Source organism: Somniosus microcephalus, chromosome 13 (genome assembly GCF_052327205.1).
Source record: "Somniosus microcephalus isolate GS21.2 chromosome 13, FLI_Smic_1.0, whole genome shotgun sequence".
NCBI classification, from domain to species: domain Eukaryota; kingdom Metazoa; phylum Chordata; class Chondrichthyes; order Squaliformes; family Somniosidae; genus Somniosus; species Somniosus microcephalus.
In genome coordinates, this window is record NC_140999.1 from 56,360,579 (window position 1) to 56,381,894 (window position 21,316).

Below are 21,316 nucleotides of genomic sequence, written 5' to 3' on the forward strand. Positions count from 1 at the left end.
GAAAGTGAATAAATGCTGCTGTAGAAGGGTAATTAAAAACCCTAGTTCTTCCCAACCATTCAGTCTGACGACCTCTTGGGAAAGTTACTGGAGGGTGATTGGGACGAATGGACCCCTGGAAGGATTTCATGTCTTGAGGACAACATGGGAGAAATAATGGCAAAGAATGTACTAATTCCTCTTGGCTGGCCTATGTGAGACCCAGCATGGCAGAAGTGCCCCACTATACAGCCCATGACTGAAAATCTTACTGGGCATTTGTCCAGTGCTTAAAAACATTCTAGGAACAAAAATGGTCACTCAGCCGAACAAGCCCATCTCTTTCCAAAATCCCACCTACTGGATATTCTCAGCATATCCCCCTCACCTTTTTTTATACAAAAATAGTTACAACACAATCCCCAGCGGGACTAAATATCGACCAGAATGAGAACTGATCCCGAAATGCAGCTGATACCCAGATTGGAGTGATTATTTGCAATGGGGTCTTATGTGCATCCACACACTATGGGGGCGGAGCCTAAACACCACCTTGCACCTCCCCCACCGCAACTGCACATGTGCACCCGATGTTGCAGCCATGCATGCAGGACTGGAGGCTCCAAATGCGCCTAGCCAAAGGGCTGTGGCCTCAACCACGCTTTCTTCCTTGTGGAGAAGGTGGGGAGAGATGAGGGGGGGGGGTGGGAAGAAGGTTAGGAACTCGGAGGGAGAAGTTTGTCAGGATCTTGAACGTGATCTGTTTAAAGGGGGGGGGATGAGGAGAGCAGAGCAGGAACCTGGAGTGGAGCACTTTGGGGAGGGGAGGAGCCTGGAAAAAGTGGAGAATGTGATCCGGTGGGGGGGGGGCGGGGAGATGAGAGAGAGAATGATCCAGACAGGGAGACTGACCACGTTCTCCCTCCCCCACCCCACCCCGTTAGACCTGGATCACATTTGCCGCCTTCCCCCACCACAACCACCAGGGTGAACCTGGAACGGCATGGGGGAAGCACAGCCAGAATGCTTCGCACTGCAGTTGTCTACTCTTCTGCAGAATACTGCTCTGCCTCATGGTCCTGCAGCTGCCACACAAAGATTGTGGCAGTGCAGCTAAATGCCACCATGAGGACAGTTTCTGAAGTCCACTCAAACTGAGTGGCTCCTGGTGCTGTCCCACATTGTTCTGCCTTCCATTTGCCGCGGCGCCACCGTGTTCCATGAGATGGAAAAAATCCTGAGCAACATCAACCTTCCCATTCAGGAAGACTTGGAATAACCCTACCATGAAAGCGCTTAAAATCCCGTCAGCCATTCTAAGAAACTGCAGCCAATATTCATGCAGCTGGTATCGACCCATTATCCATGTGGACGGAATCGTGGGATGCATGCAACATAAAGAACCAACACCTCATCACTGACCCAACAGCAGAGGTCCCTGGCTTGGACCTCCCTCGAAGACAGTGGACAGCGCTCAACCAAATCTGCAGAGGGCATGGACGATGGGGCCACCTGCTCCACAAGTGGAAGATGAGGGATGAACCGAAATGCAAATGGGATGTCTAGTTTGGCGATCCATTAGATGCCGAGTGGCGCAATGAGGTGCCTCCCGCAACAGATCATAGTGGGTAGGTTGATGTGTTCCATGGTCTGGGATTCATGACCATATTTGCATTTCGGGTCATCCCTCATCTTACCCACACTCCGTAGTCACTGCAACTCTCCCAGAGTGTTTCGTTTGATGGGGTGATTAGTGACAGTGTGGGTACTTCTGGTTTTTGGTCAGCCTGAGCATGTGCCGGGCCATCCGAAGATGCCACCGAGCCTGTGCCAGGCCATTTGATGACATCACCAAGCCTGCGCCAGGCCACCCAATGACCACCGAGTTTGCACCAGGCTACCCAATGATGTCACTCACAGCGCATGCTAAGAAGCCACGGCTCTGTTAATGACATCACTTGCAATGACATCAGCCTCACCTGTTCATGGAATGAAATGTGCCTCATTAAACCAACCTTGCAGCTCAAATCATTTAAATTAGTCAGTGCTGCGGATTTGTCAAATTCAGCCTCAGAGAAACGGCTTCAGCACTCCGTATGATCTTGCAGGGCCCGTTCATAGAATCACATAATTGAAGCGGCCTGCAAGTCAAGTGCTGGGTTGACCTGGCGTGGAGGGTGCACAATGTGGAAGCCTCACTCCCCAGCAGATAGGAGTTTTGTGGGAGGTTTTACAGATCGTGCAGATAGTGTGCCACGCTTGACACCAGGTTCACGATGACTGGCACAAATTGGTGCCGTGCAGCCCTCCAGAGAGTGGGGCTTGGCTTGCAGACTGGCCAGTCCTCAGAGCTACTTCATTCACCTGCTTGTCCATTTGGTCAGCCCTAAACCAGGGAAGTAGCTGCTGTGCTGCTCCTCTGCCTGGCCACAGAACTAGTGATGAGCTTCCTCACAGTTCTCTTTGTATCTTGGTACTGGACCTAATTCTAGGGAATGTAGCCGGGCAAGTGGGAGAAGTGTCAGTAGGAGAGCATTTTGGTGACAGTGACCATAATTCGGTGAGATTTAAAGTAGTCATGGAAAAGGACAAAGATGGACCGGAAATAAAGGCTCTAAATTGGGGAAGGCCGATTTTAATATGATAAGGCAGGATCTAGCCAAAGTGGACTGGGATCAGCTACTTGTAGGAAATCCATATCCGAGCAGTGGGAGTCATTCAGAAAGGAAATAGTACAGCGCCTGTAAAGGTCAAGGGTGGGACCAACAAGTCCAGGGAACCCTGGATGTCAAGGGATATACAAGAATGGATTAGGAAAAAGGGGAGGCTTTTGGCAGATACAAAGGACTAAAAACAGCGGAAGCCCTAGAGGAGTATAGAAAGTGCAGGGGGGTACTTAAAAAAGAAATTAGGAGAGCGAAGAGGGGGCATGAAAAAACACTGGCGGGCAAAATAAAGGAAAATCCCAAGGTGTTTTATAAGTATATTAAGGGCAAGAGGATAACCAGGGAAAGTAGGGCCCATTAGGGACCACAGTGGCAATCTGTGTGTAGAGCCGGAAGATGTAGGTGAGGTTTTAAATGAATATTTTGCATCTGTGTTCACTATGTAGAAGGACGATGTAGGCATAGAAATCAGGCAGGGGCATTGTGATATACTTGAACAAATTAGCATTGAGAGGGAGGAGGTACTACTGGGCTTAAAAGTGGATAAATCCCCAGGCCCAGACAAGATGTATCCCAGGCAAGGGAGGAGATTGCAGGGGCTCTGACACAAATTTTCAGAACCTCTCTGGCCACAGGGGCGGGACCAGAGGACTGGAGAAAAGCTAACTTAGTACCATTGTTCAAGAACGGTAGTAGGGATAAACCAAGGAATTACAGGCCATGAGCCTAACATCCGTGGTAGGGAAATTATTGGAAAAAATTCTGAGGGACAGAATTAGTCTCCATTTGGAGAGGCAAGGATAGTCAACATGGCTTTGTCAGGGGAGATCATGTCTAACCAATTTGATTGAATTTTTCGAGGGGGTGACTAGGTGTGTGGATGAGGGTAGCGCAGTTGATGTAGTCTACATGGACTTCAGTAAGGCTTTTGACAAAGTCCTGCATGGGAGACTGGTTAAGAAGGTAAGAGCCCATGGGATCCAGGGCAATTTAGCACATTGGATCCAAAATTGGCTTAGTAGCAGGAGGCAGAGGGTGATGGTCGAAGGTTGTTTTTGTGACTGGAAGTCTGTGTCCAGTGGTGTACTGCAGGGATTGGTGCTGGGTCCCTTGCTGTTTGTAGTGTACATTAATGATTTAGATATGAATGTAGGAGGTATGATCAGTAAGTTTGCAGATGACACGAAAATTGGTGGAGTGGTAAATAGCATTTTGGGAGAACTAACAAGGCAAGGGAATACACAATGAATGGTAGGACCCTAGGAAGGACAGAGGATCAGAGGGACCTTGGTGTGCATGTACATAGATCCCTGAAGGCAGTAGGACAGGTAGATAAGGTGGTTAAGAAGGCATATACAGGAAACTTTGTGTTATCCGGAGGCGAACCGTCCGGCAAGCTGGAGCCACCGGCAAAAATCAGGAGCCGTTTTTTATTCTTTTTGTTTCTTTTCTTTGCTTTTTTTGAACAGTCAAGCTCTGCAACGTCTGTAGCTAAGCAACAGCTTCAGCTAGAGACGCTTGCCGACTGTTTAGAGGCTGTTGCTAAGCAACAGAGTTTAGATGAAAATCTCCGTATGTTTGAACATTGGCTTTGGAGTGTACGCCAGTTTTGAGGGAACGGCAGCAGCTTGGTCCCGTCGGTGCCGGATAGCACAAAGTTTCCTGTAGGATACTTTCCTTCATTAGCCGAGGCATAGAATATAAGAGCAGGGAGGTTATGATGGAGCTGTACAAAACGCTAGTTAGGCCACAGCTGGAATACTGTGTGTAGTTCTGGTTGCCACACTATAGGAAGGATGTGATTTAATTAGAGAGGGTGCAGAGGAGATTCACCAGGATGTTACCTGGGCTGGAGCATTTCAGCTATGAAGAGAGACTGGACAGGCTGAGGTTGTTTTCCTTAGAGCAGAGAAGGCTGAGGGGGGACCTGATTGAGGTGTACAAAATTATGAGGGGCATAGATAGAAAGGAACTTTTCCCCTTAGTAGAGGGGCCAATAACCAGGGGGCATAGTTTCAAGGTAAGGGGTAGGAGGTTTAGAGGGGATTTGAGGAAAAACATTTTCACCCAGAGGGTGGTTGGAATCTGGAACTCACTGCCTGAAAGGGTGGTAGAGGCAGGAACCCTCACAACATTCAAGAAGCATTTAGATGAGCACTTGAAACGCCATATCATACAAGGCTACGGACCAAGTGCTGGAAAATGGGATTAGAATAGATAGGGCTTGATGGCCGATGCAGACACGATGGGCCGAAGGGCCTCTTTCTGTGCTGTATTACTCTATGACTATGACTATGACCCATCTCTGGGTGGGCAAGGTCCACGATTCTGTGAGAATCACAGTAAAGCCGTTACAATGGCAGCAGTCAGCCCTCAACGAGGTGCAGGGAAACGCTGCGATACCGAAGAGCGGCATAACCTGATAATGCACAAGTCAGTTGGTTGTCCTTTGCATCCCTCAAAGATGCCGAATGCTTAGGAGAAATAAGCATTTAAGCAGCCTGGTGCCTCCAGAAGGACCCTTTCTGCACCTGATCCACCTATTCTGACATGGCATCTTGCAACAGCTCAGATAGACCCATTCAGGGAGGCGGTATTACTGACACAGCAGATATTACTGGGTGCATCCCAGAGCAGCAATGAGGAGGAGGAGCTGGTAGACAGCTTTGAGGAGACATCTGTCTCTCCCGAGAGGTGACATAAGCAAGAGCCCTCAACTGAGGATTCCAAAACCAAGATTTCAGCTGTTAAAGATGAATGATTCAGGAGCATTGGTCTAATGCAGGGGCTGTGGAGACAGTCTCTTTTATGGTGCTGATGACGGGACAGTTGGGAGTTCAGAACCCGTATCTGTAATGCAATGAGGGAGGCAGGACATGAAGTGAGGAAGACCCTGGTAACTGTGGCAGTCTAGGAGATCAATGTAGCCGCCTGCCAGACATTAGGAAGTGGGTATAAGAGCTGTTGTCACTTCAGTACAGGCAACAGTTACTGCTTCCATAGATGGCAGTCTTACAAAGTAGCTTTGACAGCTCAGAAACTGCAGTTTACATAACATAAGAACATAAGAAATAGGAGCAGGAGTAGGCCAATCGGCCCCTCGAGCCTGCTCCGCCATTCAATAAGATCATGGCTGATCTGATCCTAACCGCCAATCTACTATCACTGAACCATCCCCTGAATCTAACAGAATTAGACACACGAAATAGGAGCAGGATCAGGCTACCTGGGCCCGCTCCGCTACCCACAGGGCCATGACCGATCCGAACCTAGACTCATGTCCAAATTCCTGCCCGTTCCCCATAGCCCTTTATTCCCTTTACTTCTAGGAAACTGTCTATTTCTGTTTTAAATTTATGTAATGATGTAGCTTCTACAGCTTTTTGGGGCAGCATATTCCATGGACCTACCACCCTCTGAGTGAAGTAGTTCCTCCTCATCTCAGTTTTGAAAGAGCAGCCCCTTATTCTAAGACTATGCCCCCTAGTTCTAGTTTCACCCATCATCGGGAACATCCTCCACCCGATCCAACCCCTTCACAATCTTATATGTTTCAATAAGATCGCCTTTCATTCGTTTCAACGTAGTAGACGCGACTCCCGGTCAAATCCATGCTTCAGAATCGCACCCATGTGCGCTGGCATTTGGCCAATCCCCCTCCCCCTCCGCCCTTCATTTGATCCCGGCGGTTGCACTGCCAGCAAAACGATCAGTGCCACAGAGAGGTTACTGGAGGGAAATCATGGTAGAAATCGAGGTGGTCTGTTCAGAGTTTTGCTGAGGGACCCTGCCTCACTTCACTTACCAGACCGCCACCCAGAAATGGTCAGGTTTCATAAGGAAAGTCTAGGCCTTTATGTCTGAGGAAATTGTGAGCAGTCTGCTGCTCAGGCTCGGTAGCATAGTGGTAATGTTACTGGACTAGTAGTCCAAAGGCCTGGACTAATGATCCAGAAGATGCGAGTCTGCAGATAACTGGAGTGCTAAGGCCAAAAGGAGAAACACAACTGGTACAGGTCGCATGAGGCACCTGAAGGTGGTGTATTGCAGATTCAGGTAAGGGATGCAGTGGTGGTGAGAAGCTACCCATACTGGTCGTGGAAGCAGTGTTAATGTGCTTGATGGTTATTCCAGTGTTTATGATCACGCGTCTACTTTTCATTAAGATGAAAGATAGAAAATTGAAACGAACTTTTACAAAGTTGTGGGGGTATATCTCTGGGATAGGGTTGTCTTTGGGGGGGGGGGGGGGCGTTATCTTGGATAGGGTAGTGGTGGGTGTATCTGGGAGAGGGTGGTGAGCAATGTTCTTTAAATTGTCTTTGTTGTGTGTGGCCTGTTTGTTACAATGTGCGGTCCCTGCGCAGTATATCCAGTGGAAAAGCTAGTGAGCGTAGCCTGCACGACCATGCGCGCAGCTTAGAGGGAACATTGGTTGTGGTCGTATCTGTTAAAGGGTGGTGCACTGGATTAGAGCAATGTCTCTAACCTCTGGAATCTAGTTTGAATCCAATCCACTCTGCTGAATTTTCAGTGTCCCAGGTCAAATGAGTTTGGACACTGGGAACCTTCTCGATTTCTGCCTGATGTGAGTTCCAGAAATATTTTGAATATTTTAAGGCCATAAAAGGGGAGGAAAACATCTATTCTATGGATTTGGGTATCTGGGCTGGATAGTGGGGTGACGATGAATCTGAAATGCTTAGGGCAGCATGGCCCAAATTAGTGATTTAAAATTGTGTAAATGTCATGAATGCAGCCTTGAGGTTTGAGAAACCCTCAGTGGATATATATTTTACACCTGCACGCACTTCCTATCTTTAAAAATGTTACTTTCTGTTGTCACATTTTGTCAACTTTTCCATTCTAAATTTCTGTGTCCACATTTACAGTGGAAACTGCCTGTGTGAACTTGCCATGCAGTAATTACACCTTCCTGGCAGTGATGGTGTTGTAGCCCTTGGCTTGGTGTCTACTTCCTAAATTGTCCTAAGTTTTGCTGTTTATCATATGAAAACTAAATATTACTAGCACGTGGAGTCATGGCCAAATGTCATCTTCAGATGACCGAGTTAGAGAGTAGGTGATAATTGGATCAGGGTGCGGCTGTGTAAGTAGCCCCATTTTAAAGTCATTATTATTTGTATGCTTTTTCTGTTATTTTTAGTTAAAGAAGGAAATATTTAACACCTTTCATATCCTCAGTTCCAAAGTGCTGCATAACAAAGTTAAATAATTTGAGAAGCAGTTGGAGCTTAGGGGTTTCTGTGCAATAGAGGTGATGGAGCTTGGAGATAAAGAAATTGATACTACAGTGCCACCATTGACTGGAGGGTGTAATTTCAGCATGACAAGCATCAAGCTTGAGAGGATAAAACCCCTGGTCTGGATGGATTTCATCCGTGCATATTAAAAGAAGTTAGGGAAGAGATAGCCGAGGCACTAATACATAAATATAAAAAATCATTAGAAAAGGGAATAGTGCCAGAGGACTGGTGGACAGCTAATGTTACTCCTATATTTAAAAGGAGATAGAACATGTCTGGGTAACTATAGACCCAGTTAGGTTAATGTTGTGGTAGGAAAGATAATGGAATCTTTACTCAAAGATGTCATACAAAAACATCTAGAAACTGAAAATATAATGGGAGTAGTCAGCATGGATTTCAAAAGGAAGGTCGTGCTTGATTTGGACATGGTGTATTTGGACTTTCAGAAGGCTTTCGATAAGGTCCCGCATAAGAGATTAGCATGTAAAGTTAAGGCACATGGGATTGGGGGCAAGGTATTGACTTGGATAGAGAACTGGTTGGCAGACAGAAAGCAAAGAGTTGGAATAAATGGGTCTTTTTCCGAGTGGCAGGCAGTGACTAGTGGGGTACTGCAGGGATCAGTCCTTGGACCCCAGCTATTCACAATATATATTAATGATCTAGACAAGGGAACTAGATGTAATATCTCCAAATTTGCAGACAACACAAAGCTGGGTGGGCGTGTGTGCTGTGAGGAGGATGCCGAGAAACTACAGGATGATTTGGACAGTTTGGGTGATTGGGCAGAAGCATGGCAGATGCAATATAACGAGGATAAATGTGAGGTTATCCACTTTGGTGGCAAAAACAGGAAGACAGATTATTATCTGAATGGCAATAGATTGGGAGAAGGGGAAGTGCAACGAGACCTGGGTGTCCTTGTGCACCAGTCACTGAAGGTAAGCATGCAGGTGCAGCAGGCGGTTAAGAAGGCAAACGGTATGTTGGCCTTCGTAGCGAGAGGGTTTGAGTACAGGAACAAGGATGTCTTGCTGCAGTTGTACAGGGCCTTGGTGAGACCACATCTTGAGTATTGTGTGCAGTTTTGGTCGCCTTATCTGAGGAAGGATGTTCTTGCCATGGAAGGAGTTCAGCAAAAATTCACCAGGCTGATACCTGGGATGGCAGGAATGACGTATGAGGAGAGATTGGGTCGATTGGGCTTGTACTCGCTGGAGTTTAGAAGAATGAGAGGGGATCTCATTGAAACTTTTAAAATTCTGACAGGACTGGACTGACTAGATGCAGGAAGGATGTTCCTGGTGGTTGGGGAGTCCAGAACCAGGGGTCACAGTCTAAGGATAAGGGGTAGGCCATTTAGGACAGAAATTAGGAGGAATTTCTTCACCCAGAGAGTGGTGAACCTGTGGAATTCTCTACCACAGAAGGCAGTAGAGGCCAATACATTAAATATATTCAAGAAGGAGTTGGATATATTTCTTAAGGCTAAGGGGATCAAGGGATATGGAGAGAAGGCAGGGACAGGGTACTGAATTTGGATGATCAGCCATGATCTCATTGAATGGCAGAGCAGGCTCGAGGGGCCGAATGGCCTACTCCTGCTCCTATCTTCTATGTTTCTATGTGAGTTCAAAGCCCACCACTTTAGGGAAGGAAATCTGCCTTCCTTACCCAGTCTGACATATATGTGACTCCAGACCCACAGCAAATGTGGTTGACTCTTAACTGCCCTCTGAAATGGCCTAGCAAGCCACTCAGTTGTACCAAACCACTACAAAGAAGTATACAAAGAATAAAACCGGCTGGACCACCCGGCATCGATCTAGGCACTGTACCCAGCCCAGTCAACTCTGCATAGTCCTCCTCACTAACTAACTAACATCTGGGGACTTGTGCCAAAATTGGGAGAGTTGTCCCACAGACTAGTCAAGCAACAGCCTGATATAGTCATACTCACAGAATCATACCTTTCAGCAAACATCCCAGACTCCTCCTTCCCCATCCCACCGGCAGGACAGACCCACCAGAGGTGGCGGCACAGTTGTGTACAGTCGGAAGGGAATGGCCCTGGGAGTCCGGACCCCATGAAGCCTCATGGCATCAGGTCAAGCATAGGCAAGGAAACCTGATTACCACCTACTGCCCCCCTCAGCTGAAGCATCAGTACTCCTCCATATTGAGCACCACTTGAAGAAGCACTGAGGGTAGCAAAGGCACAGAATGTACTCTGGGTGGGGGACTTCAATGTCCATCACCAAGAGTGGCTCAGTAGCACCACTACCAACCGAGCTGGCTAAGTCCTGAAGGACATAGCTGCCAGACTGGGCCTGCGGCAGGTCGTGAGTGAACCAACACGAGGGAAAAATCTACTCAACCTCATTCTTTCCAATCTACCTGTCGCAGATGCATTTCTCCATGACAGTATTGGCAGAAGTGACCACCGTACAGTCCTTGTGGAGACGAAGTCCCATCTTCACACCGAGGGCACTCTCCATCGTGTTGTGGCACTACCACCGTGCTAAATGGGATAGATTCAGAACAGATCTAGCAGCTCAAAACTGGGCATCCTTGAGGCGCTGTGGGCCATCAGCAGCAGCAGAATTGCATTCCACCACAATCTAACATCATGGCCTGGCATATCTCTACTATTACCATCAAGCTAGGGGACCAACCTTGGTTCAATAAGGAGTGTAGAAGAGCATGCCAGGAGCAGCACCAGGCTTACCTAAAAATACGGTGCCAACCTGGGGAAGCTGCAACACAGGCCTACATGCATGCTAAAAAGTGGAAGCAGCATGATGTAGACAGAGCTAAGCGACCCCACAATCAATGGATCAGATCAAAGCTCTGCAGTCCTGCCACCTCCAGTCATGAATGGTGATGGACAATTAAACAACTAACGGGAGGAGGAGGCTCCATGAATATCCCCATCCTCAATGATGGAGACCAGCACGAGTGCAAAAGACAAAGCTGAAGCGTTCGCAACCATCTTCAGCCAGAAGTGCCGAGTGGATAATCCATCTCGGCCTCCTCCTCCCCCACCATCACAGAAACCAGTCTTCAGCCAATTCGATTCACTCCACGTAATATCAAGAAATGGCTGAACGCACTGCATACAGCAAAGGCTATGGGCCCTGACCTGATTGTTGTTCTGAAGACTTTTGCTCCAGAACTAGCCGAGCTGTTCAAGTACAGCTACAACACTGACATCTAATTGACAATGTGGAAAACTTCCCAGGTATGTCCTGTCTATAAAAAGCAGGACAAATCCAATCCAGCCAATTACCGCCCCATCAGTCTACTCTGGCTCATCAGCAAAGTGATGCAAGGTATTGTCGACAGGGCTATCAAGCGGCACTTATCTTTAAATTGCTCACCGATCCACAGTTTGGGTTCCGCTAGGACCACTCGGCTCCAGACCTCATTTCAGCCTTGGTCCAAACATGGACAAAAGAGCTGAATTCCAGAGGGTAGGTGAGAGTGACTGCCCTAGACATCAAGGCAGCATTTGACCGAGTGTGGAAGTCAGTGGGAATTATGGGGGAGTCTGGCTGGAGTCATACCTAGCACAAAGGAAGATGGCTGTGGTTGTTGGAGGCCAATCATCTCAGCCCCATCGCTGCAGGAGTTCCTCAGGACAGTGTCCTAGGCCTGATCATCTTCAGCTGCTTCATCAATGACCTTCCCTCTATCATAAGGTCAGAAACAGCGATGTTCGCTGATGGAAAACAGTGACAGGATCGGACAAAGTCAACATGGACTTACAAAAGGTAAATCATGCTTGACTAATCTACTGGAATTTTTTGAGGATGTAACTGGTAGAATAGATAAGAGAGAACCAGTGGATGTGGTGTATTTGGACTTTCAGAAGGCTTTCGATAAGGTCCCGCATAAGAAAGTAAAGTTAAAGCACATGGGATTGGGGGTAAGGTACTGTCTTGGATAGAGAACTGGTTGGCAGACAGGAAGCAAAGAGTTGGAATAAACGGGTCTTTTTCCGAGTGGCAGGCAGTGACTAGTGGGGTACCGCGGGGATTGGTGCTAGGACCTCAGCTATTCACAATATATATAAATGATCTACACGAGGGAACTAGATGTAATATCTCCAAGCTTGCAGATGACACAAAGCTGGATGGACGTGTGTGCTGTGAGGAGGATGCAGAGAAACTCCAGTACGATTTGGACAGTTTGGGTGATTGGGCAGATGCATAGCAAATGCAGTATAATGTGGATAAATGCGAGGTTATCCACTTCGGTGGCAAAAACAGGAAGACAGATTATTATCTGAATGGCAATAGATTGGGAAAAGGGGAAGTGCAAAGAGACCTGGGTGTCCTTGTGCACCAGTCGCTGAAGGTAAGCATGCAGGTGCAGCAGGCCTTCATAGCGAGAGGATTTTAGTACAGGAACAAGGATGTCTTGCTGCAGTTGTGCAGGGCCTTGGTGAGACCACACCTTGAGTATTGTGTGCAGTTTTGGTCGCCTTATCTGAGGAAGGATGTTCTTGCCATGGAGAGAGTGCAGCGAAGATTCACCAGACTGATACCTGGGATGGCAGGAATGACATATGAGGAGAAATTGGGTTGATTAGGCTTATAATCGCTAGAGTTTAGAAGAATGAGAGGGGACCTCATTGAAACGTATAAAATTCTAACAGGACTAGACAGACTAGATGCAGGAAGTTATGTTCCCGATGATGGGGGAGTCCAGAACCAGGGGTCACAGTCTAAGGAGATAAGGGGGAAGCCATTTAGGACTGAGATGTGTAGGGAGTTTGCAAAATTCCCCCACCTCGCCTGCTTTCCGAATCAAACAAAGTTGGCCACTTTTTAAACGTACAAAATGGAGTTCTGGGACACGTGACCAGAAAGCTGCTGGAAGTGAGTCATTTTTCTCCCCAGCAACAAGACTGGAGACAGGGCCTGGAATTCCACAGTCCCTATGTGGATTCCAGGCCAGACATGGAATTGAATATGTAATAGCAAGTCGCCAGTAGGCCGGTAAGAACAATGAACCTGGTTGCACTGCAATCAGGGTTAAGCTCGTTAAAACCATCATCGGGCCCATCCTAACAGATCCAATCATATCAGAAACCATTTTAGAGGACTAGGCACCAGAGACACCATTGTGTGACTGAAACCAAAAACAATGAGGGCCGGTGATAAGGCCGTTAGTGGGAAATCGGCCGTTTTGCAGCCATTTACAGTTAACGAAGTAACCTGGGACACCTCTCGATCTGGGGGAGGCAAGGCAGATCGAGAGAGTATAACTGTTTTTAGTAAGCAGACAGAAAGAGCAGTTCGAGACACTTTGACTTGGAACACACTTCGGGAGAGACAGCTTCTACACTTCACTTCGATTTCATCCTGGGACTTCGCTGCAAAAGGGAAACTTCAAGGACTCTACTGGGAGAAGCAGTCTCCAAGACGGGGAAGGCTATGCGCAGCAGGCCCATACTTTGGTAAGCAGGCGAAGCTCCCGGTCCGTACTGCCTCCCGATTTAAACCTGACTGTTCCCCCCCCCCCGTGCCCACCACCTCAGGCAGGGATTCAGAGTGGAACCAGGAAGACACGGGACGGAGTGCACCATCCCGGTACGGACCGGAGCCCAGAGCGGGCCTCGCTAAACGGCGCAGCCCGACCCAGGAGGGAAGCCTTTTCGCCCAGCCAAGGAGGAAGATCCGCTACCTGACTGACGGGAGAGTGTGTGGCCAGTGCACACTGAACTTGGCCAGTGCACACTGAACTTTACCAGGCCAGACCAACTAAAGCTGCAGTCCCAGGACAACCTAAAGGCCTTTGTTCCAATGCGTTGGGTGAGCATGAGAGTCTGAACCCCCCTTTAGTTCGACCTAGGTTAGGGATAGTGTAGAAGGTGGGGATAAGGCTAAAGGGAGTGTTAATGTGTGATACCCCTCGATGTGTCGTACTCCTTCCCGCACTCGCGTGCCCTCTGTTTTGAATATATAGTATTCCTTTTTTTTCTCTTTTTAAAGTGTATAGAGCTGTAGCCTTGGTTTAGTATCGTTGAACCAATTAATTTCTCTGCTTGCTTGTTTTGTTTTATTTTTCTCTCAATAAAACCGTTATTATTTTAACCTTTCACCTGCTTGTCTGTCTCGAGCTTGTTATTCTGCGCATCAGCTGCCTGGTAGGATCCCAGTGTCAGAACTGAGTGGGAGTGTGGGGACGCCTTGAAAACGTCCACTGGGCCAGGCCCGGGCCAAACCGACCACCCAACCAACAACCCCTACAAAATGGCGACCGCGGCAGGACACTGGGCGCAGGCATCTGGTGTTGTAGATGGCGAGTCGAACGAGACAAGCTTGATGGATGAGAGAATCTCGGACTATGTGTTCAGGAAGGTGAATCTCACTAAGAAGTGGATCACCGTTCTGCTGAAGGCTGGCCGTCCGGTGGACGCCGCAGCTCAGTGGACGCAGGGGAGGGAACACAAGAGATCTCTTGAAAAGGCTGTGTGGCTGTGCTGCTACAAAAAGCAGGTACAGCTCCTGGATGGGCTCGTCGCAGCCCAGGCAGCCAGGTTAAAGGAGCTGGAACTGGAAGTCCAGGAGAAGGCTCGGGCAGGAGAGAAGTTAGTTGTGGCGCTGCAGGCTCTCGCACAGGAGAGGGTGCAGCTCTTAGGGGATTATAATTCCCAGTTGGAATACCTGCGGTGTCAAGTCACCGAGGCCAAGGGGAATGAGTTTAGGCTGCGGGACAAAAGTGCCCGCTTGGTAAAGGAAGTAAAAGAACAGGAGGAGAAAGTCAGGGAAGTGAAGGCAGCCTATAAGCTGGCCAGTGAACAGGGGTTCGGGGAAGCTGACCACAGCCCCTGTCAGGAGAAGATAGAGAGTCTTAGCCGAGCCCTCCGGAAGGCAAAGGGCATGGTATGCCTGATGAATCCGAAGGTGGGTCAGGCGGATTTTCTGGGGAACGAGGGTAGGACCATTTCACCATCCCAAGTGGTACCTAGGGAAGCAATAGAGGAAAGAGAGGAAACCGCGTGTCCACCACCCACTGCTCCGAGTTTCGGGGAAGTGTGGCACCAAGGGGAGGTGAAGGCGGAGGTGGTCCAAGCCCCGGCTAGGACGGGAGCAGGGCCCATGTGCCCGGCCCGGCAGCTGAGGTTAGGTCCGCCCACCGAAGGGGAAAGGGAAGGGCCTCTCCAGAACCAGTTTGTGGTCCTTTTAATACCCAACAGCTTAGGATTATGGTGAGCCATATTCCAAAGCTCTCCCAGAAGGGAGATCCCTCGGTTCATTTTAGGGAGGTAGAGCAGGCAGCCAGCGTCAACGACTGTGATGACGCTGAGCAGGCCAAAATGCTGCTATTTTCCCAAGAAAGCAGCCTCCTCCAGTCCCTCTCTGACGGGGATAAAAGAGGTCAGAGTGGGTACGAGGAGCTCAAGGACGCAGTCTTAGAGGCATTGGGCATGGATGAGGGTAGTCCGTTCTCCCGTGTGGAGAAAACGGTCCAATTGGTGGAAGAGACTCCGCAAGCTTTCGCGGACCGGCTGTGGCTGGTGTACCGGAGAGCTTGCCCAGGGACACCCAACCGGGCGTTCCTGAATGGAGATCTCCTGACCCATTGGCTCCGTTGCTTGGTGGCGAACAGCCTGCCGCAAGTTAGAGCAAAAGCGGAAGTTTGGTTCGACCCCAAGGACCCCGGGGCCACAGAAGCCGGGGTGATCCGGCAGCTCACCCTAGCCTACAAGAACGGTCGGGCAGCCGAAGTGCTCCCAGCGAAAGGGAAGCTGCATGAGGCAAAACCCAGGCCGGGTAGGAAGGAGTGGCGCCAGGAAGGGACTACCCCAACACACCCCAAACTTAATTGTTACGGGTGTGGTAAAGATGGCCACTGGTGGAAGGAGTGTAGAAACCCTTGGAAAGAGACCAACCGGCGGGAGCAGGACCCAGCCAGGTCGAAATAATACTGGATGCCGTACGGTCCGTATTGTCTGGCCAGGGGAAGGTAGCAATGGCCACCGGCGCTCTTACTCCGGCAGCCCCAGCCAATTCCCAACCCTGACTAGCAAGAACGCAACCGGTCCACCTGTGCTCTGTCCGCTATGACGAGTGGGGGAGACCCCTCGTGGAGATGGAGGTGGAGAGGCTGAAGGGGACCTATCTGCTGGATACGGGAGCATCAAGCACCGTAATCTATGCAGATAACCCCGCCGCCTCGCCCCTCTCCAGCGGGGTCCCCTACAGTCTATCGGGATTTACAGGGAAGGAACAGGCTGGGTCGGTGTCCATCCCGCTTTCCATCAAGTTGGGACCACTCCACACCACATGGAAGTGCATCCTGATGAGGTGGGAGGTGGAGGGTGGAAGGGGAGTCCTGGGGGCCGACTTCATTGTAGGTCATGGGATTCTGGTGGATCTAAGGAACCACTGCTTGTGGGGAGCAGGTGGAATAAAGGATGGTGAGGTAGTAGTGATCCCGGGAAAGGAAGGGAAGGGGACTCTCTGCACCATGAAGCCAAAGGGAGGCTATGACCTCGGGCTTATGGTCAGTAGTGTCCCCGAGGAGTTTCGGGCATTCGTGAAGGCGCACCTGGCCACGTTTGCCACTCACCAGCACGACTGCGGTAGGGTCACGGGGTTTGAGGTCACGGTAGACGAGGATCCCATGGCCAGACCACAGAAACAGTATAATTTCCCAAGGGAAGCTGAGCCAGACATGGAAGCAGCCATGTCCTCCCTAGTGCAGCAGGGAGTTCTGAGGCCTATAGCAACCCACGTGAACTCTCCATTGTGGCCGGTGAGGAAACCGGACGGTGCCTGGAGAGCCGCGGTGGACTATCGGGTCCTCCATAGTAACATTCCTGCCTGCGCCCCCACCGTGGCAGCAGTCGCTGACCTAATTGGGAGTATCCCAGCATCCGCGACCACGTTCACGGTACTGGATATTTCAAACGGGTTTTGGTCCATCCCTGTACGGAGGGAGGACCAGTACAAGTTTGCCTTTATGTTTAGGGGGCAACAGTACACTTGGAACTGCTTGCCACAGGGCTTTCACAACAGCCCCAGCATCTTCCATCAGTGCATGGCAGGTAGCATCAAGGAGTTTAGCCAGCCCAGACAACTAGTCCAATATGTGGACGACCTACTCCTCTTCACCGATTCAAAGGAGGAGCATGGCCCACTATTGGCCGTGTTGCTGGAGCTGTTAGGGCAGAAGGGGTTTAAAGTTAACCCCAAGAAAGCGCAGATCGGCCGGCAGGAGGTAAAATTCCTGGGCCTGACCGTGCGCGCTGGAGAAAGGGCCATAGATAAGGCCAGGAGGGAGGCGGTGCAAGAGCTACCGATCCCAAAAACAGTATTGGGTGTGAGGTCGTTTCTAGGACTGACCGGTTACTGTCGAGATTTTATTGAGGACTATGCAGCCTCGGCAGCTCCTCTGCTCCGACTCCTGCACAAGGGAGTGAAGTGGCGTTGGGATGAGGAGTGCCAGGCAGCGTTTGTCGGGCTCAAAGAGACTCTGCAGACCGCACCAGCCCTAGGAGCCATAGATGAGGGAAAGGAGTTTTTTCTGGAGGTAGCAGCCAGCGGGGACAGCCTGAGCTCAGTGCTGCTTCAAGAGCGGCACGGCCGGCTGCGGCCCGTGGTATACTCCTCCAGGGTGCTCACTGATGTTGAGAGGAGCTACTCCAATTGCGAGAGGCATCTGTTAGCCACGCATTGGGCTGTGAAGAGGTCCCTAATCTTCACAGGCACCTCTCCCATCACCCTCCTCACGCATCACACGCTGACTCAGATGCTACTGGATGGGAGAATTAAGGATGGGACAGTGAGCAGTGCCCGCATTGCTCGCTGGACCTTGCTCCTCTCCCAGATGGATCTGAGGGTGAAGGGTCTCTGCGAGCCAAAGCTCGCGGCCAATTTGGTCTACCCGGGAACAGCCCATCGGTGTTCCGTAGAAGGGGTTTGGGAGGTGAACATAGGTTTACGGGCCGGGATACATCCCACAGGCTGCGAAATCTATGTTGATGGTTCCAGCACGGTGTCCGCTGGCAAGCGTCTCACGGGATGTGGGATTTATGACCCTACGGCAAGCATTGCCCTGGCAATTAAACTCCCCAGCACCATGAGTGCCCAGCAGGCTGAACTGTCCGCGGTGGTGTATGTCGTTACACACCCCGAAATCTTCCCTACCCCCTACACGATTTGCTCGGACAGCATGTTCACGTGCAACTCGTGTACAGAATATTTGGCCATCTGGTCCCGCCGCGGATACACCTCCGCTGATGGGAGACCCCTCACAGTGAAGCCCTTGCTGGAAAAGATTCTGGCAGCCGTGGGGGAGGAAGGGGACGTGTTCATCCATAAGGTGAAAGCTCATTCCTCCACAGAACCCCGCGGTCAGGGTAACCAGCAGGCTGACCTGCTTGCCAAGGAGGGTGCCCGCACCGGCACTTTCTGGGATCCATTCGGGTCCGGACCTGTGGCAGCGGTCAGAGGTAGGGACGGGACACAAAGGAGGGTAGGGGTAGCATTAGCCCCGGACCTTAAGTCCGTCCAGGCTCAGGACCCGGCCCTGAAGGCTGTCCTCAGCGCAGTCATTGAGGGCAGCAGGGTAGAGGGGCCGTATGGGACAGCGACCCTCTCCGTTAAAGAGGGCATGCTGTTCAGGGGGGAGCAGTGGATTGTGCCGCAACAGCACCGGAGGGAGTTCCTGCAACTGGCCCATGAGGGACCAGGAGCGGGACACCCCGGGCCCGAGGCCACCTGGCAGCGGGTGGAACAGGCGGGATGGTGGCCGGGACTCAGGGAGGACGTCCGCGAGTTCTGTGCAGACTGTCTCGTGTGCGCTGCAAACAACCCTGACCTCCGGAAAAGGAAGGTGCCCATCGGACACATCAGGCGGGTAGAGGGACCATGGCAGTCGATCCAGATCGACTACATCGGGCCCCTGCCCACCGCCCAGGGAGGCTTTAAGTACTGCCTAGTCCTGGTGGATGTGTTCACCAAGTGGGTGGAAGCCTTCCCCTGTAGAAATTCCACGGCTCTGGGAACTGCAAGGATCCTAGTCCGAGAGGTGTTCTCGCGGTGGGGACTACCACAGTATGTGGAGTCCGACCGGGGGAGTCACTTCACCGGACAGGTGATGCAGACGGCCCTTATGCTGTTGGGCATTGAGGGAAAGTGGCATGTAGCTCACAATCCACAGTCATCCGGGATTGTGGAGCGCATGAACCGGACCCTCAAGGAACGGTTGAGAAAGGAGACGGTGGACTCGCCCCGCAAATGGGCCGAGATCCTGCCGTTAGTGTTGATGGGGATCCGGGCCAGCCAGTCAAAAAGCACGGGGTACTCCCTGTACGAGCTGATGACAGGCAGGGTCATGCGGACCCCCACCCATGTGTTAGCGCCGCTGCTTACGGAGGGGCAACTCCGGGAGGTGAATCGGGACAAGTTCGCCCGAACCCTCTATGAGCACCTGAAGCAGGTCCATGGGCAGGCAGCGGGGAACATGGGGAGGCAGCATCAGAGTAACCGATTGCTGCTGGATCCGAAAGGGCACCAAGAATGGGAAGTGGGAGACCAGGTCATGGTCAGGAATTATGCCAGAGTAGGAAGTTTGGAGCCTTTGTACATGGGGCCCTTTAGTGTGGTAGACAAAGCCAGCCCCATGGTGTATGCCGTGAAAATGCCCCGGCGTACAAAGTGGTTTCATATCAACCAGTGCAAGCTGTTTAAGCCAAGCAGGGCTGGACAGCTGGCTGGCCATGGGTTGGGGAATAGAAATCCCCAGCCCGATATGGGAACCAGGTCACAGACCGCAGCAGGTCTGGTGACGTGTCTGAAGGGAGGAGCCACCGGCGAGTGGGGCGTTCTTCCACTTCTGTGGGATGTGGCTGAGGGGGAGGAACCCGAGAGCGGCGTCTCCAGCTTCAGCTCGGGTATAGAGGGGGAGGAGCCCGAGGGCAGCGCCTCCGCTCTCAGTTCGGATGAGGAGGGGGGGGAGACCAAGGAGAGTAGCCCCGCCCCTAGCTCAGGTGTAGGGAAGGAGGGACCTGAGATCAGGAACCCCGCCCCGGACCCCGTCGTGGGAACAGGGGGCGGAGACCTGCGGGTCGCAGCAGTAGGCTGCAGCGGGACGTTTGTCCCAACAGTAGGAGGGGGGGATGGATGCAAGGGAGCGGCGGCCCGAGTCAGGGGACCACCGGCCAGGAAAGCTCCACCCGCCCTCAGGAGGTCTTCCCGCACACCCCAGCCCAAGAAGACGTGGTCACCCGTCTTCCATTTGCCCAGAGCCGTCCCGAGGATTAGGAAAGCTGAGGACAGGGGTCCCCAGCGGCCGGCCACAGACCGCGAAGGGGCCATAGGTAGGGACACCGCGGGCCCGCCGGAAGCAATGGCAAGCCGGGGCCCTACCAGGGACTGACTTAGCCGTCCGGAGATGGGTGGCGGATGTATATAGTATATTATAAGTTAAGTTAGGTTTATAAGTTTAGTGGTTAAGTAAGTCTTGTTGCTCACAGTGTATGTGTTTGGGTTCGAGGTCAAGGGACCTAACCACCGCTTAACCCAGGCCAGAGCATCTCCGGAGAGACCTGGCTGCATGTTCCTTTTTGTTTTACAGAGAGGCGTTCGTGCATGGCAGCTGGCCATCCTGCTCGCCCTAATCGAGGGGAGCAGAGTACTCCGGGGAGACGTAGAAGACTCCCACATTTTTGGGTGCTCCGGACCGAGAGCTCCGGTAGTCACTGCAGGGAGCTGTGAGAGAGGCTCCGAGGGACCCGCCACCTACACCCACCAGGGGCGCTGACCCGGATGGGTCGGGTCCAATTCCACCCGGTATTCTGACCAGCCCGATTTCACCTACGGCGAGGCATCCCTAGTGTGTCCCACGGTGGAAATAGTGGCTGCGCGTGTGGGTGTCATCGTTGGCAAGAAGGTCTGCCTGACCTGCACCGGAAGGATCCCGGCCGCGCGATGGTGGTGGATCCGCAAGTTAAAGAATGACTTAAAAGACGCTTCATCCATGTGGGTGCGAATGGACAATGACACCCACCGAACTGTCACTGCTACGGCAGAAAGGACAAGTGTCTGTTGGGACAAATGGTGGGAATCCGAGCAAGGGATTTATGTGTGTATGTGGGGATCGAAGGAGGCCTGCCCGCAGGAATCTCAGTTGTCTTCTCTGCCGCCTGGCAGGACCAGGGGAAGGGGATAAGGTGGGGCTCTCACATACGTTCATGCGTGGTTTTTCAAGGGGCAGCCCCAGTTAAAGCCATGGAACTGGTGGCGCACACCCGCAAGCCGTTACCCACCAATCCACCAAATAGGACACCCCGGGAAGGGTGCCCTACCACCACTAAGGGACCTGGGAATGGACTGGTACTAGTGCCTACCGATCAGGTGCTGTACCAGGGGGTACACTACGCGG